This window comes from Mus musculus, chromosome 5, assembly GCF_000001635.26.
Source record: "Mus musculus strain C57BL/6J chromosome 5, GRCm38.p6 C57BL/6J".
Taxonomy (NCBI): Eukaryota; Metazoa; Chordata; class Mammalia; order Rodentia; family Muridae; genus Mus; species Mus musculus.
Window position 1 is genome coordinate 18,943,803 of NC_000071.6, and position 18,323 is coordinate 18,962,125.

An 18,323-nucleotide genomic window follows, 5' to 3' on the forward strand; every position below is an offset into this window, starting at 1 on the left:
AAGAATATAAATGAAGGGATATGTTGTGGGCCACTTTAAGCTAGTGGATAACTACTTCAAAGAAAGTGCATTAGTTATGCTTGTCTTAACTGAAAAAATACCTGGCAAAGAAACTTAGAAGGGATGGATTTAGTTTGGCCCACATTTGTGTCTATGAGCATCACAATAAAGAAAGCATGACAGCAAGATCATAGGACGACTCATCACATTCTGTTTGCATCAGTTGGCAGAGAGATTATAAATCCTGGCGTTCTGCTAGCTATCTCGATTTTATGTAGTCTAGGATTCTGTCCAAAGAATGCTGCTATCCATGTTCAAAGGATGGTGCTACCCATGTCCAGTGTGGGCCTTCCCATTAGTTAGTGTTTCTGGAAACATTCTCCTAGCCGCATCCATAGGTGTGTCTCCAGAGTGACTATAAATTCAGTCTGTTTGACAACACAATCATAAATATGCATCACAGGAAAACTGTGGCAAGTAGAGAAACCAGATTATTAGATCTGATAACTACTCATGACTTCTAATTTCAGACCACCAACAATGCTTCAGAAGCAATCATTATTGCTTCATTCTTATGATATTGTGAATATATAGGAGTAATCTTATATATCATCTATGCCATCTCTCAATGTCTTAGGTTAATTTTGAGTCCTTTGGGATTTCTTGTGATGACAAAATTAATGGAGAATGTAATTTCTGAATTTAGAGTAACATCAATGAATCAAAAATCCCATATTTTATCATGTGGCTTCTCACTTTTATTTTTTTCCTCATGATAAATCCTCCAGGAAGTCAGTCCATCTTCACATCTTGACTTTATGATATCTGTAATGTATCACTAAAATCTTCTTTACAGATTAAAAACTTGAAGCTAAGTGCTCCTCTTATTCTGTGCCTGGAATTGCTTTTGCTGTTTTGTAATCCCAAACCTTGTCAGTCCTTATAGTACCAGTGTTTATTTTATCATAAAATGTGACATATTTTGCATTTCACAGTATAAAATTGTTAGAAACACTACCAATATTATAAAGCATACCAGGGTAACCTGAGGCAAAATTCAGTGCTGTCATTCAGTGTCCTGAAAGCAAGAGCCAAGGCTTGCCTTTGTGACTTTCCAGCTGTGGAATATCGGGGACTTCACCTATGGGGTCTCAAGTCAATGTTTCAGTAATACAATAGAAATAATATCCTATATTCATCACTCTTTGTATTCCTGTGATAAAACTCCTGAGAAGTATTGCTAGAAAGGAAGAGCTCATGATTTATAAAAGATGTTGCACTCCAAGATGGCAGGAAAGCAGGGCAGCAGGAACATGAGGAGGCAGCTTGTCACATGGCATCTTTAGACACATAGGAAAGATGAATGATGGTAGTTACATGACTTTTTCTCTAATCAGTTTCAGACCCTACCCCAAGGGATGATGCCACCTACATTCAGGCTGAGGTTTCTCTCCTCAGTTAAACTCATCACCCTTATAAACATAATCAGAGTATGTCTCCTAGGTGATTCTAAGTCAATTTCACAACAAAGACCAGCCACCAAGTACTTACTTGAAATTACTGTTAGTATAAAAGAGGGTTATTGCTGAAAAATATTTGTTTTTCCCATTTTAATTACACTTAGAGAAGTACTCTGTATTTTCATTTGTTATTAATTTTACTATCAATGTAAAATAACTTAGTAAGTCGATCTCATAAACCCATTGCTATGTCAAAGTACTTTGCCCCTGTACATTTTTAGCATAGAAATTTTTAAATAACATGTTTGCTTAAAAATTATATATTCATCCAAGACAGATAAGTCAGAGTGATTGTATATTACCTATGAAACTTGAAAATAAGATATAATCTTCAACTGGTTTCTGGAATATAAACTTTGAGTCTGAATTCATACTTAGTAAACAATGTTTCAAAGGAGCTTCTGTGGACAAGCCTTCTCCATATTTCTCTATTAGAAACATTACATGCAACCAGTAATCTAAACACAAGTGGTGGATGAGAGCGTTACCTCTCATCTCCCGGAACATAGATTACCTCCAGAGTTTCTCAAGCTTTGTCTTTGTTTATGCATTCGTTGCAAGTCAATACTGAACAAAAAGTGTAGCAAGAAAGTTTTCTCAAAATAGGAATTTTAAGGATTTGCATGTATTATAAGCTTGGTTCCTAGTGTTGCCATATTATAGGTGGTTGAGCCTTTAAGGGTGAAACTTCATGTGATTTCACTGGAAGGTTGTCCTTTGGAAGGAATCAATGAAGTTGTTATCTGATAGGCAGTTTACAGGAGATAGTTTGCTTATGAAATCAAGATGGGTCCATTCTTTCTCTTTCTACATTCATGGCCTATCTTGTGGTCTCTTCCTCTTTCAGGTACTTTATTGTGTTACCATCTGCCTTTAGGCCCTGGCCAGGTGAAAATGAAGGAGCTTTTCCACCAAGACAAGCCAAATACACTTTTAGCACCTAAACCTGAGGCTTTACAAATCTGTATTACCCAGTTCTTGGAATTTACCCCTAACAGTAGAAAATTAGCTAGCAGGAGGACATTCAGTTCAGATTAGAATAAATTTGCTAATTTAAGTTGTTTCCTGAACAGCTCTCAATGTGCAGCCTATAAACAATGGGATGTCATATAGACACACCTCTCAGATACTTCTAACCCTTCTCTGTCTTACAGTATGAGACATTTCATACACAAATAATTCCCATAGAAGTAATGTCTTCAGTGAATTCTAAACACCAAAGCTTCACATTATCCCCCTATGTCGTTGTCAGCCAATGGAAAGTTAGTTAAGTGCATTACATTAATTGTACTCTAACTTTGATGCCTACAGCACACTAAATGACAGTTGTATTAGAAATCAGGAAAATGCTGAGCTATGCAAAAGCAGCAGATGCTGAAGGGCACTGGAATTGGTATTACAGGTTGGTGCATCCTTCTCCAATTCCCTGAATTATCTAGGGAAAACAACATGAGCTCACTTGACATAGTTCTCAAAAGTCAATTAATATGGAGTGTGGGCATTATTAGTGGGTATTCATTACTGAAGAATCAAATTCATACTTTCTGTAAGCTAAAGCTCGTGATACTGCAATGAGAAGAGTAAAACCATCTATTCAATAACAGGCACTTTACTACATACGTATAAAAATGAAAAACAAAGAAAATCTAGTACTTGTGTCAGTTATGTTGAAATACCATAAAATAAGAATAAGATCTCTTGTAGAAAAGGAAGTGTGCTATTTATTCTATAAACCTTCCTCAGTCCCTTTGTGAGATTCAAACATGTACATTTCCAACCGCCTCGGGTCTTTTGGATTGATCACGTGGTCTCTTATTTTAGGCTGCAATGATCTTTCTAATTTTAATCTTCTGTGCAGTCTATTTTACTTCACTGGTGAACAGTAGAAATTAAGGCCAGATACCATTCTACTTTTATAACAAAACATTCCTATTAGACTGTTTCAGATTGCTTCAACCACTTTTTTTAATTAGATATTTTCTTGCTTCAACCACTTTTAAAATCACTCATGTATTATCCTGCAATAGTCCAGGATATGGAGTCAAGTTATCTAACTGAATTTACCTTCTACAAAATTGCTTCAGCTTACACTTTACTTTATGCTTTGAACGTTTGTTTGACATATCAGAACTAACCATTGTATTTACATCTAACAAAATTTAAGAATCACCATGGAACATATTATTAACCATATTTATTATAACATAAATAAATGAAAGAGATAGCTTCGGTTATTAGTTTTGAATGTCCTTTACATAGAAAGGGAAACATACTATCAAGATTTTACCTTTGCATAAGTGATGAATTTGTGCCATTTGTTGTAATTTTCTGCTAGTAAGTTAGTATACTGTTACTACATCTCATTTGATTCCTCAAATTTTGCTTGTTTAATGGCCGTTGGCTGCAGTAGAACCTTAATGCACTTTGCTGCTTTGCTCTGGAGCTCACAAAAGATGGAATTTATCAGACCATAGACAAATTGATACAAAGTCCATATCACTAAAACCATCTTGGAAGTAGATGTGTGAATCCTACCATTATGTATACTTTATTGGTCTGATTGTGTGTCATTTAGATGTTCAGTCTTTAGAGCACATTTAAAATGTACAAAATATTAGTATCATTGCCTTTTGTCTTCTAACTACGCATTTCAACGGCTGATCAAAGTCTAGTATTTCTTACTAGAAGATGAACTCCAAGATGTATACAAATTAACATTATACCTCATGCAAGCTTTCCCCAACATGACCGAACATTTGAAAGAATTTTTTCTGAAAGCAGTGGTCACATGGGTTCAGAATATTGTAAAATATCTAGGGGATATTATTTTGATGGAATACAAATTAAAGTTATAATCATGAATTTATCCACAGCACATGTTTTGCAGACCAATAAAAGTCTTCTCGCAGTATTAAAAGGGTTTCAGGAGTCCAAGGATGAAGCAGTTAACACGGTGAAAAAGCCCACCATGCACCAAGTTCCTTGTTAACCTAATTCTGGCACTTTTCACCCTGATTTGAGTTAGGGGTTTAGAATGATTAGAAACGGATATACAGCTGCTATTTAATATGTTTCATCAATTTTGTTATTTGGATTTCCCAACAGTTTAGTAATGGTTCCCTGCGCACACAATCAAATCTTGCCCTAAGATGATTAGATACGTTATAGCATCATCCCAAGCTGAACTTTCTTACAATTTCCAGTTTGTAGGGAAATATTTTCATGTTTGGAATAAATAATTCATGTTATAATATACTTTGAAATACAAGTTTTATGCCCATAAATTAGAAAATAATATATGAAACCCATTGTATACAATGTCTACAAAGATACTGGATATTCTGGGCTTGGAAGTGGCTCTGTATACTTTGAACTTGCTACAGGCTGTGGCCCTCAGAGCTACAAAGTACACAATTTCTCTATCACATGTCTACAGGCATCCACTCTGACCTTAAGGTAAAGGGCTCAGTGGACCTTTTTAAACATTTCTTAAGCATAAAGAAGCGTCAGATTCAATGAGAGTCTTAATGTGCTCACTTGACTGAAATACACAAAAGACCTAACTCTTCATCTTCAAGAGCTTTTTAGATGAAAGCTGTTGATCCCTTAATTATACATCAGGGGTTTTTGTTCAATGTGATGCTATTACAGGACTTTAATCCAATTTGAAAGAATAGAACAAATCCTGGAGACTTTCCAAGAACTAAGTTAGTCTCTTCTATTCATTCTTTATCACTTTCCTTAGATTATACTGTGATGGCATTAGTAGCACTGTGTTTCAACATCTCGTAGAGACAGAACAGAGGCATCAGAAAGTAGTAGGCAGTGCAACAACCAATCGATCCCACAGACCTATAAATGATACTACAGTGACATGTCAACAGGGCTTTGATGGTGTCCTTAAGAGAAGAATTTTGAGATGGTGAGCCTGTTCTGGGCTGTCCAGATGAGCCTTCTATGTAAACATAGATGTCCTTATAGGAAACTTAACCTTAATTTAGCATAGAATAGAGAGGCCAAGAGATGCATAAAAACCCACAGATACCATGCTGCTGGCTCTGGAGGGATAGAGGGAAGTTGTAAACCATGGACAGGAAAGAACACAGTTTCATATGCTAGAAATGAGAGAAAAGATATTACCTAAGACTTTTACATTTTGAAACAGACATGTAAATATCAAAAGTGGTCCCCTGAATTGTTATGAGATTACTTGACTCTTCTAAAATTATTGATGAAGTAGTACAAAATTTTTATTGCAAAATCTTGTTTATTGTGTTCCCTTTCCACTATTCCTGTCCACACTTTCTTCATTCTCCTGGACTAGAGACCAGCATATGATATAAACACAGCCAACTTCTGAGAAGCCAGTAAAAAAAGGTCTGGTATAAAAGGGTAGGAAGAAATGACGATATCTCTAGCTCTCATGTCTGGATTTAACAATGTATAGAAAATAAGCTTTTAGTTTGTGAATGGGCTTATATCAATCAGATGCATTATCTTTCCTTATCCTTTATAAAGGGATGTTGTTAGAGTCAGACCACCTTTTATATTACTGAACTAACAGTTGAATATTAAACACCCTGTGTTATATGAGGTTGATACAAATCACTAAAATCAAGGGCTATAGAGTCTAATGCATCTGGTTTGAGCTCACCTTTGTCATTTAGCATCAATGAAAACTTGACAAGCAACTAAATTACATGAGCTCTCAACATTCTGTTTCAAAGCCGAGTCTTAGAGTATATGTAAAAGCATTTGCTCCTGAGCCTGGCAAATATGATTATTTGGCAGCTACTGATAATTTCTCTGTCACCATGAAGTTATTAAAACGGCTACTTGCTTGTATCAGAGAGGTAGGAGTGAGTGTTTGAGATGTTTATGCTATGTAATTTAATTTTATTGTTACTTTGCTATTGGCTTTAACCCACATAATACTAAGTACAAGGCCAGTTCTTGGCTCTACTCTTCTTCCTCCCATTCTATTTTGCAGTTCATGCGTCTCTCTCTCTCTCTTTCAGATCCTTCTGCCTACTAGTCATTAGCAGGAACCACCCAGTAAGAATGCTTCGCAAACATCTAGAACATAGGAGAAAACAAGAAACCAAATTATCAATTTTATTCTTCCCAAACCAGGGCATGCTTCAATATATTGCATTTATCCTCTACTTCCATCTTCCACCAAATATAAATCCCACAAATGCCATCAAGCTTCCATTCAAGAAGTGTCATTTCAATTGGGAGTACAATCATATGGACTTCAGCAACACTTTATCTCCGTGTTTATTTATGTTTGGTTTATTTTTGTCTTGCTAAAATATAAGTGGGTTTCTTTTGCTGTTTATCTTCTTAGGTCTGCTTTACCTGTGGTGTTTTTTTTTTTTTCTGGTGTTTTCTTTTGTTTGCTTGATTGGTTGTTTTTGTTGTTGTTTTAACTTGAGTATTGACATATAAAACATTCCTTCTCCTATATCTGAGCCTTTGTGATAGTTTGCACTGTGACCTCTGGCCATCATCTCCCTGCAATGTCATTCCTTTGTTATGTCATAATGAGACTCTTGCTCATTGACTTTCTCCTGCATAGCATGAAGAAGAGAGCAAAACTGTTTCAATTATGATTATTTCCTATGTTTTGTGATGTCTGTCACATCATATTAGTCAACATTGATTGAAGTGGTTTCCTAAATATTGGCAAAATATTTAAAGTTCTAGATGACACTTTATCAGTGAATATGCAACATAATAGTATCACTCATATAAGGCAAGTAGCCTAATTATGAAAACTAAAAAGTCAAAAAGTAAATTAAAGATTGTTTATTTTACAATCAGAAACCATAATCAGACTTTGAATAAAATTAAGAAGTCTTACTTTTTATCATATTTAAGAAACACCCATGGAAGGAGTTACAGAGACAAAGTTTGGAGCTGAGATGAAAGGATGGACCATGTAGAGACTGCCATATCCAGGGATCCACCCCATAATCAGCATCCAAACGCTGACACCATTGCATACACTAGCAAGATTTTAGCGAAAGGACCCAGATGTAGCTGTCTCTTGTGAGACTATGCCGGGGCCTAGCAAACACAGAAGTGGATGCTCACAGTCAGCTAATGGATGGATCACAGGGCTCCCAATGGAGGAGCTAGAGAAAGTACCCAAGGAGCTAAAGGGAACTGCAACCCTATAGGTGGAACAACAATATGAACTAACCAGTACCCGGGAGCTCTTGTCTTTAGCTGCATATGTATCAAAAGATGGCCTAGTCGGCCATCACTGGAAAGAGAGGCCCATTGGGCATGCAAACTTTATATGCCCCAGTACAGGGGAACGCCAGGGCCAAAAACGGGGATGGGTGGGTAGGGGAGTGGGGGTGGGTGGGTATGGGGGAATTTTGGTATAGCATTGGAAATGTAAATGAGCTAAATACCTAATAAAAATGGAAAAAAAGAGAAGAATCTTAAATCACATTTAAGATGAATCTGAAAATTTATCAGTAAGAATATGACAATAAGAAAACAAACAAAGGAAGCAGAAGACTGAGTGTATCTGGGCATCATCAAAGATGACAATACGTGACTAATAAGATATGAAAATGTGCTCAACATCGGTTGTAATTAGGGAAATGAAAATTCCACTTCACTCTTATTAAAATGACCTCAGTTCATATAAACCTGACAACACCAATTGCTAGTCAGATGGTAGACTATCAAACCTCATGTATTATTGTGCAGAATTCAAAATGATGCAGTCAGCTCGGGAGAGAATATGGCCATTTCATTAAAAGTTGTATGCAGATTACAGCAATGACTCTCAGAAGGACTTTTGCAGTGGACTTAGAAGTCTATTGCCACCCCAACCTGGGCATGCTAATATTATATGTATTTGCAGCTGCGGTCAGCACTGTCAAAACACTGAAATAGTCAAGGTTTGGTAAACAAAATTTGGAGAAACAAACCTTGTTAATATACATTATTAGACATTATGAAATTATTTTAAAAGTGCTATTAGGACATTTAAAGCATATTAATATTAAGTATTCACCACTAAGCTAAATAAATAAGTAAAGAAATAGACAATAAAGCCAATTGTATGTAGTTGCAAATTATTAGAATCTAACTATGACATTCTAGGAATGTTGGAAAACCACATCATTCATTTGTGTATAAGGGTGAGTCTCTTCTTGTACACTAATTATTTTATTCTCAGATTCCTGAAGCGTTTTTTCTCACTGCAGGAAAACTTTCTTCGGTCTGGCAAACATTTGCAGTTAGATGCATTCAGTCATCATATGCCCTTGGTTTTATTTCATGAAACTAATTTCCTTTAAAGCAATCAGCACGTCCCAAACACACCATCAAGACTGACCACTGGCTTAAAACAAGTCACTGCAGACTGACGTCTTATAAAAGACTGAAGGTCACAGAAGGTCAAGGAAAGCTTATGAATAGCATAACGTTCATTCATTTTATGCATTGTGAAATTCTGCCTTTGAACAGATCACTCTTTCACTACAGAGTGTGGGCTATAAATGGCATAACTAAATTTTTTTTTAAAAAAATAGTTAAAATTGGAAAATAATGTGTCAAGTATAAAATGTAGCAAAACTTAAAAAATAAAAACTGTGTTACAAAGTATAAACCAATTGTAATGAGAGGGCTGTGGAAAGCTGTCAATCTAAGTTATTTAGGATCTACATGAACTGAATAAAGCTGAACGGTGCTTAAGCAATGTGCTGTACCCATTCAAGTCATGTATTGAACAATGTGCACACCAGATAATCCTGAATTGAGGATCTGGGTAGGTAAGAATGTAATTAAGAAAAAGGATGGAATGGGCTCCCATTCAAGTAATTGCTAAATCCTTGTAACAATGATAAAGTAAAATACATAGTTGACTGTCAAGGGAGGCATGATGCACTGTGAAAATTAATATGGAGAACATTACATCAAAATGAATCAATCTAAAAAATTCATTAAGATACAAATTAGCTACAGGATCTTACTTCTATTTAAAATTTAAGCTCATTTGGAGGAAATTTTGCATTTTTGAGTATAAATTTAGCTCAAGAAAATATCAAATAAGTATAGGAAAGACACATGTAAAAGTTGACGCATATAGCGTAGAGAATAAGGAGAGGAAAAGATTGAGAACCAGAAATTATCACATTGATAATATTTTTTTTCTTAACCTAAAAGGTGATCATTTAATTTTCTTTGTATAGTGTGGGTAAAATGTTGCATTTACGCACACACCAAAAAGAAACTGATAAACAAAATTCAATAAAACAAACTATTTTAAGATTACTTAGCCATTTTAAGATTTTGCTATTCAAGTAGAATTGGATAAATCAAATTTTGATGCTGCCTTAGAGTTAAGGACTAGTATATTTTCTATAATTCTTCTATGTGAAATCATCATATTTCAACCCATATTTAAATCTCTACTGTGGCCCCAAAAGTGTTCAGTTTTCTTTGCCACTCGAATCCCAGAGAGAACATTCTATACATGTTGATGTAGAGGATTTTGCATGGCAACTGTTTTTCACCAAAACCTGCTTGAAAATATGAGAATTATTACAGAGTAAACTCTCAGTTGCATGTGGATATCATGCAAGATGAATCTGTTTAAATATTAAGTTTACCTCAGGCAAAATGATACTTCCCAGTTCAGATTTTTAAACTAAAACTGATGTGTCTTCGTAAATGAATGCAAGGAGCTTGTGGGTGTGAGCCAAGTTGTTAATGTAGGAGAATAGCCAATTCCAAATGCATGGTAATGTAGTACAGAACTCAGTGTGTGGATCTCCATTTTCACAGATTCAATGCAGCTCTGACTCATTTCAGGGCAAGCTTTGTTTTCAAGGTATACACCATTTATTTGAAATTATAAATCAAATTGATGACACACATTATCAGCGACCTTACAGTGTATCTGTATCATGGTTAACTGATGACCACTTGGAGAAGACAGGACAGAGGAGGCCATTTGATATAATGAAGATGGATGGCTTCTGCCTTTGTGGAGGGAAGCCCAAGTGCCATCAATTTAACTACCGACAGTTCATTTCAGGCAGATTCAGACAAAATAAGAACGAAAGAACAAGGAAAGAATCTACATTTCCACAAAGATCAGAATACTGTGATTGGAAATGTCAGCGAGCGAAATATGTATGCTAACTACATGTAAGTGAGGCACAAAGACAGCATGAGCTATATTTTCCTCTCATTCAAATAGACTTTGCCTGCTCTTTAAAAATCCTAACTTTTATATTTCAATGATATTTGTGATTCTTATAAGAAAAATATGGAAAAAATAACAACATTATCTCCAAGGAAAACTATCCAAAATCAGAAATAGAACATTATTCATACCATTGTATCTTTCTACTCTCAGTTCTCAATATTTTTGTTCTCTTCTTTGAGTGTGTGTGTGTGTGTGTGTGTGTGTGTGTGTGTGTGTGTGTGTTTGATGCATGGGGCTAACTAAGGTCTTACTATATAACCCAAGTTGACCTCGTACAACTCTATAGCTTAAGATGGTCTTTCTACTTCAAAATGCTGAGTGCTTGGATTAGGAGCATGAGACTGCAAGTCTATCTATTTACCTGTATTGTAAATAGCATATTTTTCAGCTTTCTATTAACTATGCATGGTTATTACTCTTTTGCTTTTCTTTAATTTATTATAATTTAATACTTTATTTCATTTTCCATCCACAAGTTTAAAATTTGTATTTTCTAGCTTTTTGATATTTATTCTTCTGTTTCCCATGAAGAATTAATGAACTATAAGCCTTTTACACCCTCTTTAAGGCAGTAGCATTAGCAGATCCACTTAGTGCAATGTTATTTTCTAGTGCACACCTATTACTTTTCTGTACTCTTAGCATCATCAATTTTATTGCTCTGTAAAAGGGATTTTTAAAACGATATTATTATATATCACTCTAATTTATATTAACTTAATATTTTATTAAATGATGATACATTTTTTTAACGGTAACTTCTCTGAGATTACGTATTATACACAAAAGACCTATTGCAACCTGCTTTGAATAGAGCTTATTTTTCTTCATTGAAAAGTTTTATCGATGATGCTTCCCCTCCCACAAATCACTACAGATCTTCCCAACTCCCTACCTATCCAAATTCCAACCCCATCCACTCTCTCTCAAGAAAAGAAAAAATTTCCGAACAAAACTCAAACCGAACAGACCATAACCATTAAGAAAAAAATGCCAAATAAGTGAACAAGAAAGGAAGAAAGAAAGAAAGAAAGAAAGAAAGAAAGAAAGAAAGAAAGAAGGAAGAAAAAGACAGACAGACATCAGGCTCAGTTTATGTTGACCACATAGTCCTGAGCATAGGCTAGATCCCCTGGAGCACCCCGTTGAATAAAACAGATCTTCCTTTTCCTGACAGTAATAATTACAAATGACTTCTTGGCTAGGGAAGGGGCTTTGAGTTTCTTTCACTTTTCAGTGCTGAGTTTTTGTATGGCTTGAACTTGTGCAGGTTTTATGCACGTAGTCACAGTCTCTGTGAGCTCATGTGTTTGTACATTCTGTTGTTCCTGGCAGACAATGTATAAGTGGACTCATCCGCCACTGGTTCTTAGAATCTTTTTTCATCATAGATTCCCTGAGCCGTTAGGGGAAGGGTTTGATAAAGTCACCTCATTTAGTCCCGAGTTCTCCAATGGATCTCACTCTCCATACATTTTCCAGTTTGGGCTCTTCTTCTCACTTATCATCTACTACTCAGAGAAATCCCCTGAGGAGGCTTAAGTGATGTTCTGATTTATGGGTATAGCAATATTTCATTATGAATTATCTTACTGTTATTTTTCTTTAGCATAAAAATTATAATAGATTTTCCCCTAGGCCCATGATCTACCTTGCTTCAGGTTCTGGGCCATATCAGAAGTATCAGGTATGGGTTTCATCTAATGAATTGGACCTTAAATCCCATCAAAAAGTGGTGGCTTGTCCTCCTAGTATCTGTGCCTATACTGGATCAGCATATCTTCCAGGCAAGTCGCCATTATATGTTACAGGATTTGTAGTTGGGTGATAGAAATACGTATCTTTATCCTCCAGCTGCATGCAGAATACCTTCTAGCACCATGAATGCTAGTCAGGAGGAGGAAACTTCTAGATGAGCTGTTTCTCCATGTTAGAACGCCTAAGTCAGTATCACTCACAGTTTTGCTGCCATCCTGTTTTAGAGAGAAGTCAATAGCACTGAAAGAGCTTGGGTGTTTGGAGTTCCATGGAGCCTTTTTGGCCAGAGACTAAATAATATTTAACCTATTCCTGCCACTGGAGGTTTTCTTTATGGTATAAACTATTTAGTTTGGCCATTATCTCCTGCATTATATGGTTAGTTCATTGAAGTACCTTTCATATATATTTATTTTAGGAAGATTTTATACGTGTGGGTTTTCATGTGGATTTTCAAAGGTCTGGTAGTGTTGTTCTTTTCTTTAAGCTGCTTTTCTATTCTTCTCCACATTTAATCCTTTACTTCTCCACAATACTCTATTCTATTTCCCATTTCTTCTCCTCCTCACTGGCCCCGTACTAGTTACTTAAACTCTGTGCTTATTTGGATTGTAGTACAAATACCCAAAGTTACAACGCTAATAACAACCTATAAATATCAACACATAATAGAAAACACGTAATGCATTTAGGGATCTGCATTTGCTCACTCATGGGAAACGTATCGAGTTCCATCCATTTATCTCCAAATTTCATTGTTTTTAAGAGTTGACTAATATTCTATTATTTTCAATATCCATTGATCAGTTGATGGATATTTGGGTTGTTTCCAATTTTAGGCTATTATGAATAATTTAGAAATAAACATGTATGAGCAAGTATCTCTGTACTAAGGGGTAGAGTTTTGTAAGCATATGCCTAACAGTGGTCTAGCTGAATCTGGATGTAGATCACCTCATAACTTCCTGAGTGCTACCTGTAGAAGAATTAAAATAGATCCGAATCTACCACCCTACACAGAACTCAACTTCAAATGGATCAAGACCTAAACATTAGAAAAAGTACGCTGAATCCAGCAATAGAAGAAAAAGTGGGGAATTGACCTAAACTTATTGAAACAGAAAAAGACACTCTAAAGATGACCAAAGCATCACAGGTTGGTTAAATGGATATTTGTTTGTGATACTCAATGTGCACTATTTTTTGGACAGTTACTCCATTTTTTCATTGTATTACAACTAAAATGCTTAGCACTGAAAATAAAGCCAGTTATTTTCAATTGGACATAGGAACACAGTTAATCCTATTACAAGAAAATGTAATCGTCTAGGCCAAAGTTGTCAGAACTAGGGCAAGATTTTTTTCCTATTAAAATAGAATAGGCAAAAAAAAAAAAAAGTCACTAAAAATACTATCCAGGCATGGTGATACACACCAAAACTCCAACACCCTGATGGCTAGGGCAGAAATACCATGAGCTCAAAATACCATTTTTTTTTAAAGAATTAATATAAAACTAAGACAATTTTATAAATATCGCAAGTTTAGGAAGTAGACTAATTTTCAGACTACATCACTGTTTCTACCATGTAACAATGATTGGACTTGGGCAAATTTTAAAATTTTTGATTGCTTTCTTTCATTTTATCTTTTTGACCATTTTTCTTTTTTACTCTACTTTTGCTCTTATCTTTCTGCTGCTCTTCCCTCTCTCATTCTCTCTCTTCCCTCTGCACTTCTCTGCCCTTCTTTTCACCCTTCTTGTTTACTTTCATTCATTTGTCTCCTTTTCCTTCCCGCCCCTGTCTGCTTTTACAATGCAAAATTGATTTGTTTTCCTAGGAAAGTGAAAAACAAAACAAAACAACTCTCTTCATGCAGCTGGAAACAATGAACACTTTAAATCACTGGCATTCAAGCCTCCCACCATGTGAAGATGTTTTCTAGTCCCAGGTGTAGCTCACTTGCCAGGTTCTCTGTCAGGCTTAAACAACCTTTCTGCCTCCTGTGTCTACCCTGATGCGTGCTTCTGATAAGCAATCTCCCATCGCAAGTGCTCAGCATTTCTCTTCTGCTTCACCAGGAGTTTCAACAAGTCTTACCAAATTGTTGTTACAGTCTCAGAGGCTGAGGTATTTCCCATCTTCCAGGACGTTTGTTAATAAAAATTTCTGTCTTCAGAGCACACACACATCAGAATTGTATTACATGTCCCTACTTGTCTACTTGAAGCCTCTGGATGCCTGGAATTCATATCCTATTTTCTTTCTGTTATATTTTAAGATTTGTCTCATCTGGAAAGACTTGACTTCATCATGGTCCTAAGGAATTCCTGTCCTTTCACTTAATACCAGCCTCCCTATCTCTTTCTTTCTACTCCATTTTTCCTCACTCCTTATAAATCTTGCTGTTGTCTGGTGAACCTTAAACGCATTGGGTCATACTGTCTGAGCATAGCTCTGTTCTCAATTTTTTTTGTACATGATCCTGGAGAATTAATATATGTAGCATCAAGTTGCACACTAGACAGAAAAAAATTCATAAAGATCAAAATACAGAAGTTGATAGATTTTGGATTTTAAAAACTATTTTCAATTCACATTTCATTTAAATTCATTATAGATATAATATATATGTATATTATATATATATTGTCATTAATGATTGGAAGGGTGCAAATGTCATTTTAAAATAAGAAAATTATTTTTGATGACTAGAGTTTGAAAGCATATGTTTTCATAGACACTTCTGAGTGAAAATCACTTCCTTGCCTTTGGCTATTTTCTTTTTCATTCCCAGTTTTCTCTAACCTGCTTAAGAAACTTTGCAAATATCAAGAGTCAAATATTTGGATTCAGTTAGAACCCTTTCTCACCCATACCCAGAACTTAAGAAACTTTTTATTCTCATTGTATTTTCAAATAACCTTTTCTTTAACTTCAAGGATTTCCAATAAGATAGCAAAAACCATTTGAGACTGTATAGAAAAATAATTAAAAGTATTGAATTCTTCAACCTGTCTTTTTTAAAAATGTAACATATATTTTTAAAAATCTTATAAAAGACGATTTTTTAAAGCAAGTGCACTTGGCATCTGAAAGAGACATTGAAAAAAATAAATTTAAAAGCAGACACTCTGAATAAAAGCCCAGCCAGAAGCAAAGCACTAAGTGTCCAGACTATGTCCATGTCAGTGTCTTCCTGTAACTTAAAGTGGTTGAAGTCAGCAGATTGGGCACATACAGAGAGACATACACACACACACACACACACACACACACACACACACACACCAACACCCCTCCCCACAAATGCAGAATAATTTTAATGTCCAAAACTTAAGCCTTTGTAACCTAAAGAAATGAAGCCTTATCACTTCTTAGCTACCAAATATACATGTTTTAGTCATATTCTCTGACGTTTTTAATAACATAATTTATATGGTTTACTAGGATAATTTATGAGGTTTATTATCAAACAAAGATGACATGTATTATTATAGCCACTTTACAATGTGTATTGTTTTAAATGTTAATTATTACTAATTTACTGAAACTTAAAAATAATCCTCAAATAATACCCATTATTCAAAAGCTGGATGTCTGCTGAGGACTATGGCTTCTAAATTAGAGAATGGAAATATGTTTATCATTACAGAAAGTTGTGATTGATAGTTTATTTGCTATTCATATGTTCAAGACAGACAACTCCCTTGGATTCTTAAATCATCCCTTTTTACAGATCAAATTTTGTATATTTTCCTAAAATTTATTTATACTTCATGGTGTATTATTTTCTGTGACTGCTTTCAAACTGGAAATATTAATCAAACTCTAACTAAGACAGCAATGATCCAGCAAAAGGTAGTTCTTGAGACCATTTTTTTTTTTAAAGAGAATCTACTCCATGGTGTCAGCTGATGCAGACTCCTACAACCTATCCTGGGAGAGCTGTTTCAATTTGCCATTATGTTCATATTTGCCCAAACTGACAGCAGAGAAGGAAGAAGAGGAGGGGGAGGAGGAGCAGGAGCAGGAATAGGAACAGGAAGAAGGGATGTAGGGGAAGAAGGAGAAAAAGAAGAAGGAGGAGAAGAGGGAGGAGGAGAAGGAGGAGAAAGAGAGGAAGGAGGGGAAGAAGGGGAAGAAGGGGAAGAAGGGGAAGAAGAAGAAGGAGGGGGAGGAGAAGGACAGGAGGGGAGGAGGAGGGGAAGGAGGAGGAGAAGAAGAGGAAGAAGAAGAGAAAGAGGAAGAAGAAGAGAAAGAAGAAGGAGAAGGGAGGAGGAGGAAGAAGGGGAAAGGGGGAAGGGGGTAGGGAGAAGGGGAAAGGGGAAAGAGAAATCTCTGTTCTTCTTAACTATGTAAATCAGAAATAGCACACATTACTTCCTGTTTGGACAGGAGCTGTTCCTGTGCCTACACCTACTTATAAGGTCATCCCTGAAGAGAATCCTCAGCTTTGTGCGTATTATAGTTCTTTTTTTGGTTTTTCGAGTCAGGGTTTCTCTATATAGCCCTGGTTTTCCTGGAACTCACTTTGTAGACCAGGCTGGTATAGTGCTGTCTTGCACTAACTATCACAGGCATGATAATTCATAAAGAACAGAAGTTTTTAAGCTGGTAGTCCTACAAGTTAGGGAGTCCAAAACATCTACTTAGTATCTATCTGGTCCAGGATGTTTTGCTGAATTATATCATGGTAGTAGACATCCTACAGAGACACAGATCTTCTTTTAAAACTACTAGTATCACTCTACACCTGACTGCCATGGCCTCATTTAATCTTAATTAGCATCTCAAGATCTTGTTTCTATCTGTATTTTAGGGATTAAATCTCCAACTTAAATTTTAAACTAAAATTTTAAAGTTTAAATTTAAAACTTAAATTTTAGAAGACTACACTTGAACCACAGTAGTATCTCTGGGACTAAAATCTCTAGTCCTTCAGTAAGTAGGAAAATTTAATACCGGCAAATGCTAATTCATTGCAAACTCATCTGTGTACATACAGTGAATGGTATCTTACACTTATAATTATTTTTCTTTTAATCTCTACTTACAGCTCTTTGATTGAAGAAGATGGAAAGTTATGACTGCAAAAACTCAGAACAATAAATATTTATTATGCCAGACATTGTAAGAGAATAAATATTATTAGTTCTATTTTCAAAACCTTGCCAGCAAAGGCTTAAATTTCCCTTAAATTTAAAGAGAAATTCACTTTTATTTAGCGCAGAAATCAAAACATTAATTTAAAAAGTTCTTAACTCAGATTAGGTGGTTTATTTCTGATGAGCAGTTATACATACATCATGCTTTCTATTCACCTGTGTCTTAAAACTTAATATATGAAACAGAAATTTACTCCTATTTGAACCTTAGAACAGAATAATTAACAGGTTTTTTTGCAGAGGAAGCATATTACAATATACATGAATTGAAATTGCTTTATTAATGAAATAATTACTTAAATAATAAAATAGGACATTTTATTTTAAAACTATTCTGTTTACTAAACTAAAATATAAAAATAAAATTAAATTACATGTAATTTTATTATTATTTAGTTAATAATTAGTATAAATATTAAATTGAAAACTTTAACTTTTTATTACTGTAAGATGGATTATCACTTTATGTTTTGGAAGATAGATAAAATAGATCTTCATAAAAAGTAGGACAGGACATAATTCTCTAATCTGAAAGCAGACCTTTCATTTTGAAGGCCCTGAGTTCATGATTTACAAGAGGGCTGACACCATAACCAACTTGGAATAACAAGGTCAGGCTGTCTGTTCAAACAAT